Source organism: Cebidichthys violaceus, unplaced genomic scaffold (genome assembly GCF_023349555.1).
Source record: "Cebidichthys violaceus isolate CVI_PGR_0920_01 unplaced genomic scaffold, fCebVio1.0.p SCAF_14, whole genome shotgun sequence".
Taxonomy (NCBI): Eukaryota; Metazoa; Chordata; class Actinopteri; order Perciformes; family Stichaeidae; genus Cebidichthys; species Cebidichthys violaceus.
Window position 1 is genome coordinate 9,516,362 of NW_027176307.1, and position 12,832 is coordinate 9,529,193.

A 12,832-nucleotide genomic window follows, 5' to 3' on the forward strand; every position below is an offset into this window, starting at 1 on the left:
GTGTGTGCGTTCAAGTATATAAACCAGAGCTTGGAGACAGTTCTTCGAGTAGCCTTGATACATGACCGTATGTGTTTCAACTCTGTCTCCTTCTTGCATGAATAAATGTCCTGATTAATGATTTTTACATCGGCCTTGGGTGAATTTTTCTAACATAACTTCACTCTCCTGCTGCTCTGCACCACGTCTCTTTCTAAATCTACCACTGTATGTTCATAAGCTAGAGGCTAACTTGTTTGGTGCTCAGCAGCTAGAGTGCAATGGGTTAATGAGAGCGGTGAGAGTGAACCAAAACACAGAGGAAGGGAACAACAGAGTCACAGAGGGAGACATTTCTGTGGGTTTGTGACTATGAGCGACCCCTTTATAATTAATATAAAATATTGATAATAGCAGCTTTAAGTTGAGCCTTTGTAGTACACACAGAGAGGAGCGGAGTCAGCTGGAGCCTCGGGGAACGCGCATCCCCACTTGTCCTTGAAAAGCAGTCCTTTGGTAATCATCCTTTGGTCTGCACCGGCTGCCCATGCATTCAAGCACAGGCAAAAGTGATTGCACTTACGTGCCGGACTTAGATAACATGGATGGTGGGGAGCATGCATCTAACATCCGTGTGTGGCAATGTGAGAAATTGAAAGTTGATTTCAATAAAACTGGAGATTCAAACTGTATTGATGAAGATGACTGTCAGCATTAGTTCATCTTTTCAGTGCCGAACCAGAAAACAAAGGCATAAATAAATATAAAAGCAACACAAACATAAAGTACCCTCACAGAACCTGCGAAATGGTGCACGCGATGAATCGCTCGTGCGTTGCCACACGCTGGTGCTGTTTGTGAGAGAAGAAATTGGGTAAAGAAATGCAGGGCATGCAGATAAAATGTAACCAGAAATGAGAGGGAATGTCAGTTATTATTGGAGAAGCAAATGGGATCTTCTGATGGGCTGAGGCACCTGATGCCACAGACACGATCTGTTCAAAAGTTGCATCTTTTGCCCTGATCGCACTTCCAAGACGTTCCTTTTCTCTCCATCTTTTCAGGGCTTAACCCAAACTCCCATCGATCGTCACTGCTGGCTGCTCTGTGATCAAAAACACCAAAGTGTGCTTCTGAAGTGGAGATCCGTTGACAGATTTTTGGGGCAGCGTAAGAGAAACCCAAGAACGTTCCACTTTTATCTTTGTAGCTGTGACTCTTAATTCTTTTAGACAGATCACAAAAACAAAGTGACGATCCAGCTGTTCAGCTCCTCTTCTGGGAAGTCTGAATCTATTATTCAGCAAATGACCTGCAAACCTTTAAGCCTCACAAGATGTCTCTGAACAACAGTCGCCAGAAAAAAAGTTGTCACTGTGTGTTTCTGAATCAAAAATTAGTTTCATAAATATGTTTCATAAAACTAGAGATTGAGACCATAAACTCATGTTTACAATGTTTATTGAGGTAATAAATCAAGAGAGAAGTAGAGTCATTTTCTCATAGACTTCTATACAACCAGACTTCTTTTTGTAATCAAAGGAGTCGCCCCCTGAGGCACCTCTCCATCCAGGATCTGATCATTTGGATTAAGGGCTTCACAATAAGCCTCAAGGAGCTCAAAGCACCGCAGACAAATACTAGACATCATTAAATAGTTTATTTCTTAAAACAGTGGCTAACAGTGTTTGCTTCCTTAACTCTGTGCGGTAACGATGTCTTCATTGGCTACTCTGCCAATATATTATTAAACACATTGCTTTATTTTTTTCTTTGTTTCCACACTCGTTTAAAACATGTTCATATTGCACTTCCCCCTACATCTATTGAAGCCTGAACGACGCACAATGATCTTATCTGCATGAATATGGACACGTAAATATCAATGCGACAGCACAGTAGGTCCGTGTGGTACCGATGTAAATAGGTCTATGAGTTCAGCCTTGTTTTTCTCTAAGTCAACATTGGACCGGGACATTGTCCTCATTCATCTTTTAAAGGAGGTCCGGAATGCTTTCTTTCTCCTGGTGAAGTCCTCTGGGATCGAGTCTCCGCTGAGTCACTTCAGCAGGGGGCGAGCTTCTGTGCACACCGCCGGTGGTCAAGCCAGACGCACAACAGGAAATGGTACCGTTTCCTTAAAAAGTAAAAGTCAGTAGGCTACATTTCCCCTATGGACACGTAACGTGTCCCCGTCCGCATTTGACTTTTGTACCTTTCTATAGTATTAGCTAAATAAGTACTTGAGTAATTCAGTTTTTTGCTGCTTTATAAATCTTACTCCATCTGTTCTTTTTACTCTACTTTATTTTCCAGTAATAGGCTCCTAATAAATGATGACGTATTATTATAGATTAAGCTATTCAGCACGAGTCTATATAGAGTAGAGTAGTTACAATTAGCCCCAGCTTTACCAGCTGCAACATTTAAGTTAAATAGTTACTATGAAATTATATAATATTATTCTGAAATGGGCAATTCTGCACAATGAGCACTTTTACTTTATGCACTTTTTTATGGTAATACTTTAAGTACTTTAACTTATGAACAGTCAAGTAATGATTACAATATTATATTGTTTATGATCATGTAAGGACTGCAATTAAGTTAATAAACAATGTTAACTATTTCTATGACGAATATATATATATATATATATATATATATATATATATAGCTGATCATGAAAATGATCTTTTTTCACTGTAGAGAGTCGAGGGGGAAAAACATGGGTTTTATTGTGAAGGATTGGACCGGAACTTGCGATTCCTTTCACTACACCGTGTCTGTATATGTGTGTAAATATATATATATATATATATATATATATATATATATATATTTAAAACTGATTAGAGCGCAGTCTTGACTTGATGCTTCAGTACACCAGCGGAAGACCAGAGCCACGGGAATATCTACATGTTTCTCTCCACCTCCAGGACCGGAACTCAATGGTGTCAGCTTATTATTCTAACAGAGGGAGACTTTTAATTGTGGGGAATTAAGCTCCGCTCGGGATGACTGGTGACCGATGAACAAAAGGTGAGTGGTGAGCCAAAAGCTTCACTTTATGCAGTTTTTGTTTTTGTTTGTGTGCGCCTGTTTGTAATGCGGGGTTTCAGCTGTGTTGTCCTTGTGTCCCACGTGAATGACGTTAAGTGAATTCTCATGACTTCGTTAAGAGCGAGACTGTTTCCTTTAAAAACATCTGTTGATAGTAACGAGTGAGCACACCGAAACGCTAAAGGCAGGCATGGGCGTCAGTTTCCCCACGTTTCAAATAGTATTTAATACGTTTACGATTAATTTGACAACATGTTTCTTTTAAAGATGGAAACAGCTCTGGTGTGATATACATGTTAACCAGCTGACTCTGCCCTGAGCTCACAGCACATAGAATAAGGGGAAGGTCTGCAGACACGTGTGACATATTATTTTCAGAAGAAACCTTGTGATTTTATAATCTTTTGTTTATTTTTACGTTACGTCCTCATTGTTTGGGGTCTCAGAGTCCATGTGTGAAAATATTAATTATAACTCCAAAACTTTAAATATGTTTTTCCTTTCTGCTAAGCTTATTACACATTATGTAGATTATTAATTAAGTAGCAACCCTTCTCTTAGCCACTTACTGAACTTGCACAATTGATGAAGGTAACAAAATACTGACATGGCCGTTTAAGTCTTGCTATTATACTAAATAAGTGTTTTTTTTAATATTGGCATTGCATTCACAAATGTGTATTGTAAGAGGTCGAACTCCGTAAATCCCTGTTTGAACTCGTATGTACAAACCGCATACACACGGTGTACATAACACTCCAATAACAATAATATTCAGTAATGTATTCAAAAACATATTTATAAGCATTTCTCATAAAAATAGAAGCCATGAATTACAGTAAATAAACACTGTAAATATGTATTTTAGGGAGGGGTCTGTTTGGGGTCTCAGGTCCATCAGGGTCAATATAATAAAAAGATGCAATGATTGGTTGGCATTAATAATTAATAATAATCTCTGTGTTCCTGAGGCAAGAATATTTTTTTTGCATGACTAAATATTTTAGCTGTGTTTATTTCGTATTACGCTTCGTGGTTAGAGATGTACATGCAGCCGTATAGCTCTATCATTGGCTGTTTTATTGTGGTTATCTTCTTCAGCCCTTCAGATGATTTTATTACAAAAGGGACGTGCGGTCAGGGGAGGCAGAGCCTCACTTGTCATCATGACAAGTAAAAAACAAATAATGCTAAAATAAAATAAATATTAATATTTCTGTACTGATCTGTGCCATAAATGTAATTTCTGTATGATTCCAATCATTCCAAGCATTTTTATAATCAAAATCGCTGAATTGGCGCATTTTCTGTTCAAACAGAGGAGACACGTAAAGTGAGGCAGTGACGAGCTGTGCCTCACCTCAGATTGCGCAATCCCTCACTAACTGGGTTGAGCGCGTGCCTTTTCCTTTGTCATTTTTTGTCACCACTGACATATTTGTAGACACTTTTATTATATGTCCTTTCTTTCCATATAATAGGTAATGTATTTCACGTATGTGTAGAACATAAAGAACGTAAAACAAGGTTTTTTTAAAGGGACTCTGGTGCTCTGGACTGCTTTTGTCCACAGGGACCGCCAAAATCAACACATAATGAAAGTTTCTCATAGTAACTTGAAGTATTGCACTTAAGTAAACGTGTGCATTATCAGAAAAGTAAAAGTAGCCTACACATTATGCAGACAACATGACCCTGTACATAACTGCTTTTTATACAGTTGAAGTTGGGTGACTGGGAACATTTTATGACATATTATGCTAATTTTCAGGTTTTAAACCTCTTAAAGTGATTACCTCTTTCCAGGTCAAATTAATCACCATCTTTTTTTTTGCTTCTTCTTTATTTGTCATGTAGATTAATATATAATTGATATCTGTATATTTATCACTAAATAGAAAGTATTATAGTACTGTTTCAAAATACAGTGCGGGTGTTTCAAACACAGCTTCAGCCTCAGATGCTTTCATTGGGCATTTTCATTTTCAGTCTTCGTCACTAGCAGCCATGTTTCTCACTGTTTGAGTAGACTCAAGGTAGTAGCCAAAATGAACACTTGATTACTATGAGCAAATTATCTAAACGGCATTTGTACAGGAATAATTCTGTCGCATGCTTTAAATGATCAAAAAACACATTCTTTTTTTCATGCTGTCTGTCTGACTATACCTGTATTCACCCTCAGTCTGAAAGCACCTGTCTCTTTAAGCTTCCTTAAAGAGACAAGAGAACTTTTTCACAGTTTGTGGGTTGGTAATGTATGTGCACAAGCAATGAAAAGGGAGTTTTTCACAAGATGTACCCCTTGAAGTACTTCAGTGTAATCTGCAAAACAAGGCTTGACATTAAGCTTTGTCCTGTTTTATCTGCCCGATAGACAAACGTATTTGTACCGAATAGATAATATAGGACTATTAAAACTTGAATTAATTCAACATAGAAAGTAAAACAAATCTAAATGTTATCCTTTTACTTTGTATTTGTAATATATAGTGGTAGTTGTTATTTGCTTTTGTTAATACATTTTTGGCTGTATCAGTAGTTTTAATGATGTATTATAAGATACTTGGATCTAGTCTAAGGAAGTTAAGTTAGAGGTTGTATTATCATCTCTAATATATATTTTATATCGCTGTGAAAACATCTCCTTCAAGCAACTGCATTTATTCGAGTTTCTTGCCCAAAACTACCTTTTTACAAGACTATAATTGAACACATGATGACATTGTAATTTGCCTTTGCCTAATACAAATGTTTTACTGTTTGGACCTTGAACGCACTATAATGTAACTCAATGCAACCTACGTTGGCGATAGCCGTTAGCTCTGTTATAAGCAGGACTGTGCTAGGGAGAGGAGCCGTTCACTGTGATGACTCTGAGCAGCATGATGGGAATGAATAACAATAAGTTGTTAAGTAATTAAATAATAAGTGTCTGATTAAGTTAGTTGTTTCAAATGTTGCTATGTTGTTATTTCGCCAAGCAGGACTGTGCTGTCAACCGGCTAACAGCTAACGGTAACTAGCTCTCCTCCTGCCGACTAACGGATTTGTTGTTCACAATGTTGCATCATCAGGTTTCGGCGACTACAAAGCATTAATGCAGATCTCCCAATCACATATTTTTACTGAATATTAGCCTCTAATAAACATATTTTTCACTTGCCCGATAGGACAACTGAGCGAGGTACACAGTCACTTTCCCCGGGCAATTGCAAATGTCGAGCCTTTCCTTATCTCGTTATGACCTTTCTGTATTTAATTATGTCTTAAAAACTGTGTTTTCCTAAAACAGGTGAAATAATCCACCGAAGCAGCAAGAAACACTGTAATCAACCAGTTTTTAAATTTTAAATAAATGTTTAATAAGTTGTGTAGGTTGAAGCAAGAAAGAACAGGCAGGTTGCTGTCCTAGAATTATGAAAATGTTTGTAAAAGAAAAAAATTGACAAGTATTCTTTACCACAAAGTATTTTTTTTTTTACAAATATTTTTCATAATTCTAGTACAGCAACCTGCCTTGTTCTTTCTTTAGTGCTACACACTTCTTTTTAAAGCATTTGTAAACATTGATTTAAAATTTAAAAACTGGTTGATTACAGTGTTCTTGCTGCTCTGGTAGATTGTTTCACCCGTTTTAGGAAAACAAGGTTTTAAAGACGTGCAAATACAGAAAGGTCTTCACGAGATAAGGAAAGACATTGACGCTTGCCCGGGAAAAGTAAAGTCTGTGTTTGGGCAAGTGGAATAGCTCCTTCAGTTGTCCTATGCCCCAAAAAATGTTTTAACAAAAGCAAATATTTCAATAAAATTGAAATAATTTATTTCCTTATCATTTCAACTGTGTATTTATACAGCGGTTAGATTAATGTAGTAGAGTAAAAAGCACAATATTTGCCAGAAGTATACAGTAGTATATGACATAAATACTCAAATAAAGTACCTCAATGTTTTACAGTACTTGTAAACGTAGTGGCACAGAAATCTGTCATCATGCTTCTGGAACTCATCACTCAACGTTGAACCTTGAACATTGCTGAGAAGTTATTGTTGGTCGAATGCAATTAAGTGTGTGTCCTCTAATCTCAACTGAAGCGACCATGTGAGTATGTATCAGCCTTACTTTGTTGAACTTTTTCACTCCGAAGACACTGAATGTTTTGTGTGCGGTAAAAGTGGTTTTGCTTTCAGCAAACTGTTGAGAGATTTTCATCAGAGATAGTAACCAACCAGCTAATAAACGGTATTGTTGCTTCAGTTCCTGTGAGAAAAAAATCCTCCATCAACTATTTTAAGAGTTACGTAGAAAACATCACAAGGGGGTTAGTTTCAAGCGTGAATTGTCAAATACAAAGGTTTGGATACAGCAGAGATAAATGTCTTTGGTGTATACCGGTAACCAAAGAATCTATCAAAGGCTTTCAATTTCCCGTCATTTAAACGTAACATTTAAGAAAACTTGTAATACAAAAACAATTATAATTGCCTTAATGTGCTGAATCAACAGTTTTTTTTTGTTTACCATTTTCTCCTGTAATATCTTGAACATGTATGTAATTTTACAAAAAATATCTTCAAAAGCCAGAAATCTCTGCTTCAGTTGCTTACATACACCAAACGTTCCATTTGTTTTCCTATCTACAGTATATTCTCAAAGTTTTTACAGAGGGGTTTGTTCTTATATTATTCATAGCCTGATTTATTTTATCACTAAAAACAGGAAATAGTTTTTTTTTAATGGCCGTTAAGAGTATTTTCTAATTTATGGAGTGATACAAGAAGATATCCGAAACACTGTGTCAAATACTGTGCTGTTAAATAGACGTCTATTTCACATACCAGATACCGTACCGTGGAATCTTTTTTATATGGAATAAAAACAAATAACTATGTTCACTTTTTTTGGCAGTTCTAATGAGAGTCTGTGTCCATCAGGCGGTGTGACGGGGAAACTTACACCAGCTGAGCAGTAATGTCATGCACAGCAGTCACGAGGGCTGGTCAATTTTATTTATCTTATGATATCCGGACTCATTGAATTGCAACTTTACTCCAATTGAATAAAACTGTATTTTCATTAGTTTTATTCTTGTTGAATTACAGCTATAATCTCATTAAATTACAAATTTACTAAATATTTGAGATTAACACAGAATGCCTGAGAGCCTTAGTGAATTATAGCCCATTATAGTTTTTTATTTATTTGTAATCGTCACCCGCCGCCAGAATTTAGTGTATCGCTTTACATAAATAAAGACATTTCCACCATAAATTGGTGCTGAATAATTCACCAGAATGCAGGAAATGGGGTTTTTATTGCTCAAAATGTACCGGGTTTTAACATTGATTTTAGAATTTCAATATCAATGTTCTGAACGAAGCTTTGAAGCTTCCAACTGTTCAACACAGCTAGCAGGTTCAGTTTGTTGTTAGCTTTGGTCTTTTCATGGGATTTACTGGCAATGATAAGCATTAATTAGAACATCACCAGGTTTATGCTTAAACTAGACCATTTATTGGAAGGTCCAAAAATCGGATAATTTTTTAAGTCAGATGACACCGAGACAGAGAGACAAGGACAATGGGCCAGTAGATAGAGGGGACATATTGGATGACTTATCTGAGTCAGCTGAGGAATCACTAACTTTCTGTTCACATAATTACATATCTGGCCTGGATACTAATTGTCATTCCCCCCCCTCGCATGTGTGAGCTTCTATCTGAGGCGTTATAAATCTCCTGCATACTTATTCGTCTTACCTGAAAAAAAAAAAAGCAATTCAGCATCACCTTTATGCTTTTCATTTTATCACTGTTCTTTAATTGCGTTGTTTTTATGTCTTGTATCTATTTTTGCCGATAAAGACACATTCACAGTTGGACCAGGTTTATCAAACTGAGTGAAAGTACGAAGACTTTTCTTCGCCAGATAACGATCACATTATGATGTTAAATTGTGTTTTTAATCTGCGGTTCAAATGCATGCTGAATACCAATGGTATAAAGACGTTGTCATGAATTCATCCCGCTTTATTTCTTTGCCTTGAGCTCTTCTTCTGTTTCATAATGACCCTTCTGCTGTGTTTTGTGTCTTTGTGTTTGGCGCAGCTTGGCTCAATTCAGCTCTCAACAGAAACACCCCAGACATCCACAACCTATTGAATATGAACTATTCAATTTATTTTGTATAGCCCAAAATCACAAATTTGCCCCAGAGGGCTTTACAATCTGTACACATACGACATCCTCTGTCCCGGGACCCTCACATCGGTACAGGAAAAACTCCCCCATAAAAACCCTTTAACGGGGAGAAAAAAAGGAAGAAACCTTAGGGAGAGCAACAGAGAAGGGATCCCTCTATCAGGATGGACAGAATACATTCAATGCATATGACAAATTATTCATGCAAATTATACTATACGTACACTCTGTGATGTAGGAACACTTTCTGTACACACAGAAACCAGAGAAATCGTTCCCCTTTAGACGTTTGATGAGTGCTGTCGGGAGGAGTTTGTGTGCTAGATGTTGCCTGACCGCCGTGTTCAAGCCCGTCATTTCCAACCACAAAGTGTCTCACTGTGCATCAGATTGTCACGGTATCGACCGGCCCTCCCAATCAGACTAAATAAATCCACCGTGGAAATCCTCTCTCTTTGAAAGGCATTCGCAACCTTGAGCTGCACACAAACAAAAAGGCAACTGATCCCTCTTCTTTTCATTGGACAGTGTTCGGAACATTTCAGACGTCTTTCCTTCAGAGTGACCTTTCCCTTGGTATTTTGTAGCCATTCAAATAATTCCCACTCTGTTTAAATGTGCTACGTAACTTATTCCGCCGCAAAGCCTCTTGTTAGACAATGCACCTTTGAAGCCTCATAAGCTATAATCTTCTCATCTGTTGTTTTTTTTATCCTGCCGCCAACAAAACATCTGTTCAACACCCTGCAACCGTGTAGATGGAATAAAGGGAGAAAACGTTTAATTGGACTGCTTGGAAGAATTCATCGTGGAACCAGTGTAAATTGTTTCGCCCCAACCCAGAATGCCAAAGAAAAACAAGTATTTATACTAGTGTACTGTTTGTGACCCAATGGAAAAAATGTGATTGTCCATGAAAATTGAAGTAGCATGATGCCTGACTCTTGCAGGCAAGAGCTATTTTCTCAAGATGTAGTTTCTGGTTACATATGATGGGACTCTGGGAAGAAATTCATCTGTTATTTCAAAATACTTGGTGCACTAAGTGGGGCTCTATGTTTTACGTCTCATTGCACCTGTGCGTACTATGTCATGCGTCAGTAACACACTGGTATATAGTATTAGTATAGTGAACAATGAACTTGTCAGCAGATTGGCGATATTTCAGGGTTGTTACGCCAACAACTTTTACAACTGTTTCACATCTAAAGTTAAATGTCAACGGACATTTTGTTTTTCAAAGTTAGGAAAGCAATCTTTAAGTCAAGCCTGATTTTGCCTTACACATAAAAAAATAAACCAGTCACTTCCATCTGCCTACCCAGTCATTGACAACCAGAGTTTTTAGACACTTTGGAACCGAGATAGAACATTGATTTCAACGTTTTTACGGACACAGCGATACTCTAACTCTACAACAAAACCAAAGCTCATGGAGTCACCGAGGAGAGCGGGTAGGATGGTAGTAACGCGCTGTGCGTGACAAGTGTTGCCACAGAATCTTGTGTCCCCTTAACCGTGCACTTTACCACTGTATGTCTATCTACTAGTTGCTCCAGAGAGCTTTAGTTTGGTACGAGAGCTGAATTGCCTATAGCAGGGGATTTGTTTGAAGAGGAGTCTATATTTTACATTTGTTAATAAGGGCAGCTTGTTATGTCAAGTGATTAAGAAAATACTGAACTCTGTTTTTTTACTACGAGGAGGCTGCTACAGGCCCAATTTTATTTATTTTCTCGTTGGTTCTCTTTGCGATGCTTGGAAATGTAACACATCTCTTCTATTTGTTACTAATACTGAATTAATAAAAGATGATGGAAGTATATTGTTTTTTTATTATGAATAATTTCAAATATGCAGTGTTTTAAAAAAAAGTAGATAGTCACAGTTAGAAAAACTAAGTTATGTATAGAAAAACTTTGATGCATCAAGATCTATTGATGATGGTTTTATAATCGCAACGTATCACTCGGAATCGGAATCGCATCTTTGAGGTGCCTCGAGATTCCCACCCCTAGTTGCTAAGCAGTTATTGATCAATTGCTGCTCGGAAAAAGGGGTTTAGCAAGGGATCAATTGACATCAATGCATTCAAGTATGTGTTGTTTTTCCAATATACCCCAAGGTATAGTGGAGGATCCTTAAATAGCAGGCTTAATGCCAGGTCAGATACCACAAAGCCAGGTATGCCGAGGACCCCCCAGGTCGACAACAGGGGGTCCTCGGCAAGATTTTCTTTGTGTGTATGTGAGAGAGAGAGAACAAGAGAGGGAAAAACACACACGAAAACATTAAAACTGCTGAGCTCTTTTATTTTAAGTTGGGATCGTATTATGTCTTTTAAGATTATTGAGATAAAAAAACAGAACTCAACCATTCATTAATTATTCCTACTGGAAAATAAAGATGATGTAATCCTCATTCATTATTGACTGTGAAACTGTGCCAGAACAGTGTTTTTGAACAGATATGGTTATGTACTATAATATAGTACAGCCTAAAACCTAACTTTTTTTTTTGCCAACCAGATATAACAATTAAATTAGGATTTTATTAGATGGAATTTCTGTCATGTTTTACGTAAAGCAGCCTATTATGTACACTGACGCAGTACATTACATCAAAGTTCACTGTGGACAGTTGTTGTGATTTAGCCAACAGACAAAGTCTATACCATTGAAAGCATCCAGTTATGAACAACATGGATCAAAGATTTGGGGCTTCGCTTTAGTCCTAATAAAAATACATTAATCCTAATTATTTTTGTATCTACATTTCACAAATTATATTGCCTGGCTTGATCTGCTCTTTGCGATGCTTTGCATTAAACATAACAAGCGTGGATGTTAAGCGGAGCAGAGCGGATGAACGCTCCCGAAGACGTGCCGCAGCTGGCTTGTCTTGCTGAATCACCAGCTGTCTGGAGAGGCTCACGATCAGCTCTGGCAGAGCAATGTCGATCTTTAATCCACCTGCACCTGTTACAAGCCCTGGTGATGCAAGACAGAGACTGAGGGCTTTGAAAGCCTGAGCCTCATCAATACAGTGATAGCAGCTTCATTGTAAAATCTGAGTCGAAAAGTCGAAGCGTATAGAGAAGCCAATTTTGAGTTCTCTTGGAAGGTAATTGGTGGTTTAGGCGGTTTGTCTCTTTCGGATGTACTGCAAAGTAGTGCCAGAATGCAATCAAATAGAAACGGCCCCTTGTCATCACTTTCCCTTGTAAGTGGCAGGTTAGAAGAAAAGAAAATGAAGATAGATACTTTTCTACAGGCGCTAACAGGGCTCTCCTGGCTGCAATAATAGTATTTGTTTGTCAGAAATTGGACACACGCTGTTCACTGTGATGGATTACTGAAGTACATTTCAAGCCTTTGCTTGATAGAGGGCACACTGTTTACACAGCACCAAACAGTGTGCACATGGAGAAGCAGATATAAAGCAGCTGGTATGTTTCTCAGGAGTTGGTGGTGCCCAAGAAAGAGTTAAAAAGGAGAGAATATTGGATAGACTGCTGTGGACAGGGGCAGCAGCAAAACATATTTAAGTGTACTCTAGATTTAGATTATTTTCACCTCTTTATCTATGC

General features: G+C 37.7%; 1 protein-coding gene across 1 annotated transcript in view; it reads left to right on the forward strand.

Moving 5' to 3' along the window:
• Nucleotides 1–2,901: 2,901 nt before the first annotated feature.
• Nucleotides 2,902–12,832, forward strand: part of opn5 (opsin 5) — a 43,578-nt gene continuing 33,647 nt past the window's right edge. The window contains exon 1 of the mRNA XM_068708255.1: nt 2,902–3,021. The gene's annotated coding sequence lies outside the window, so the exon portion shown is untranslated. The remainder of the gene's footprint in view (nt 3,022–12,832) is intronic.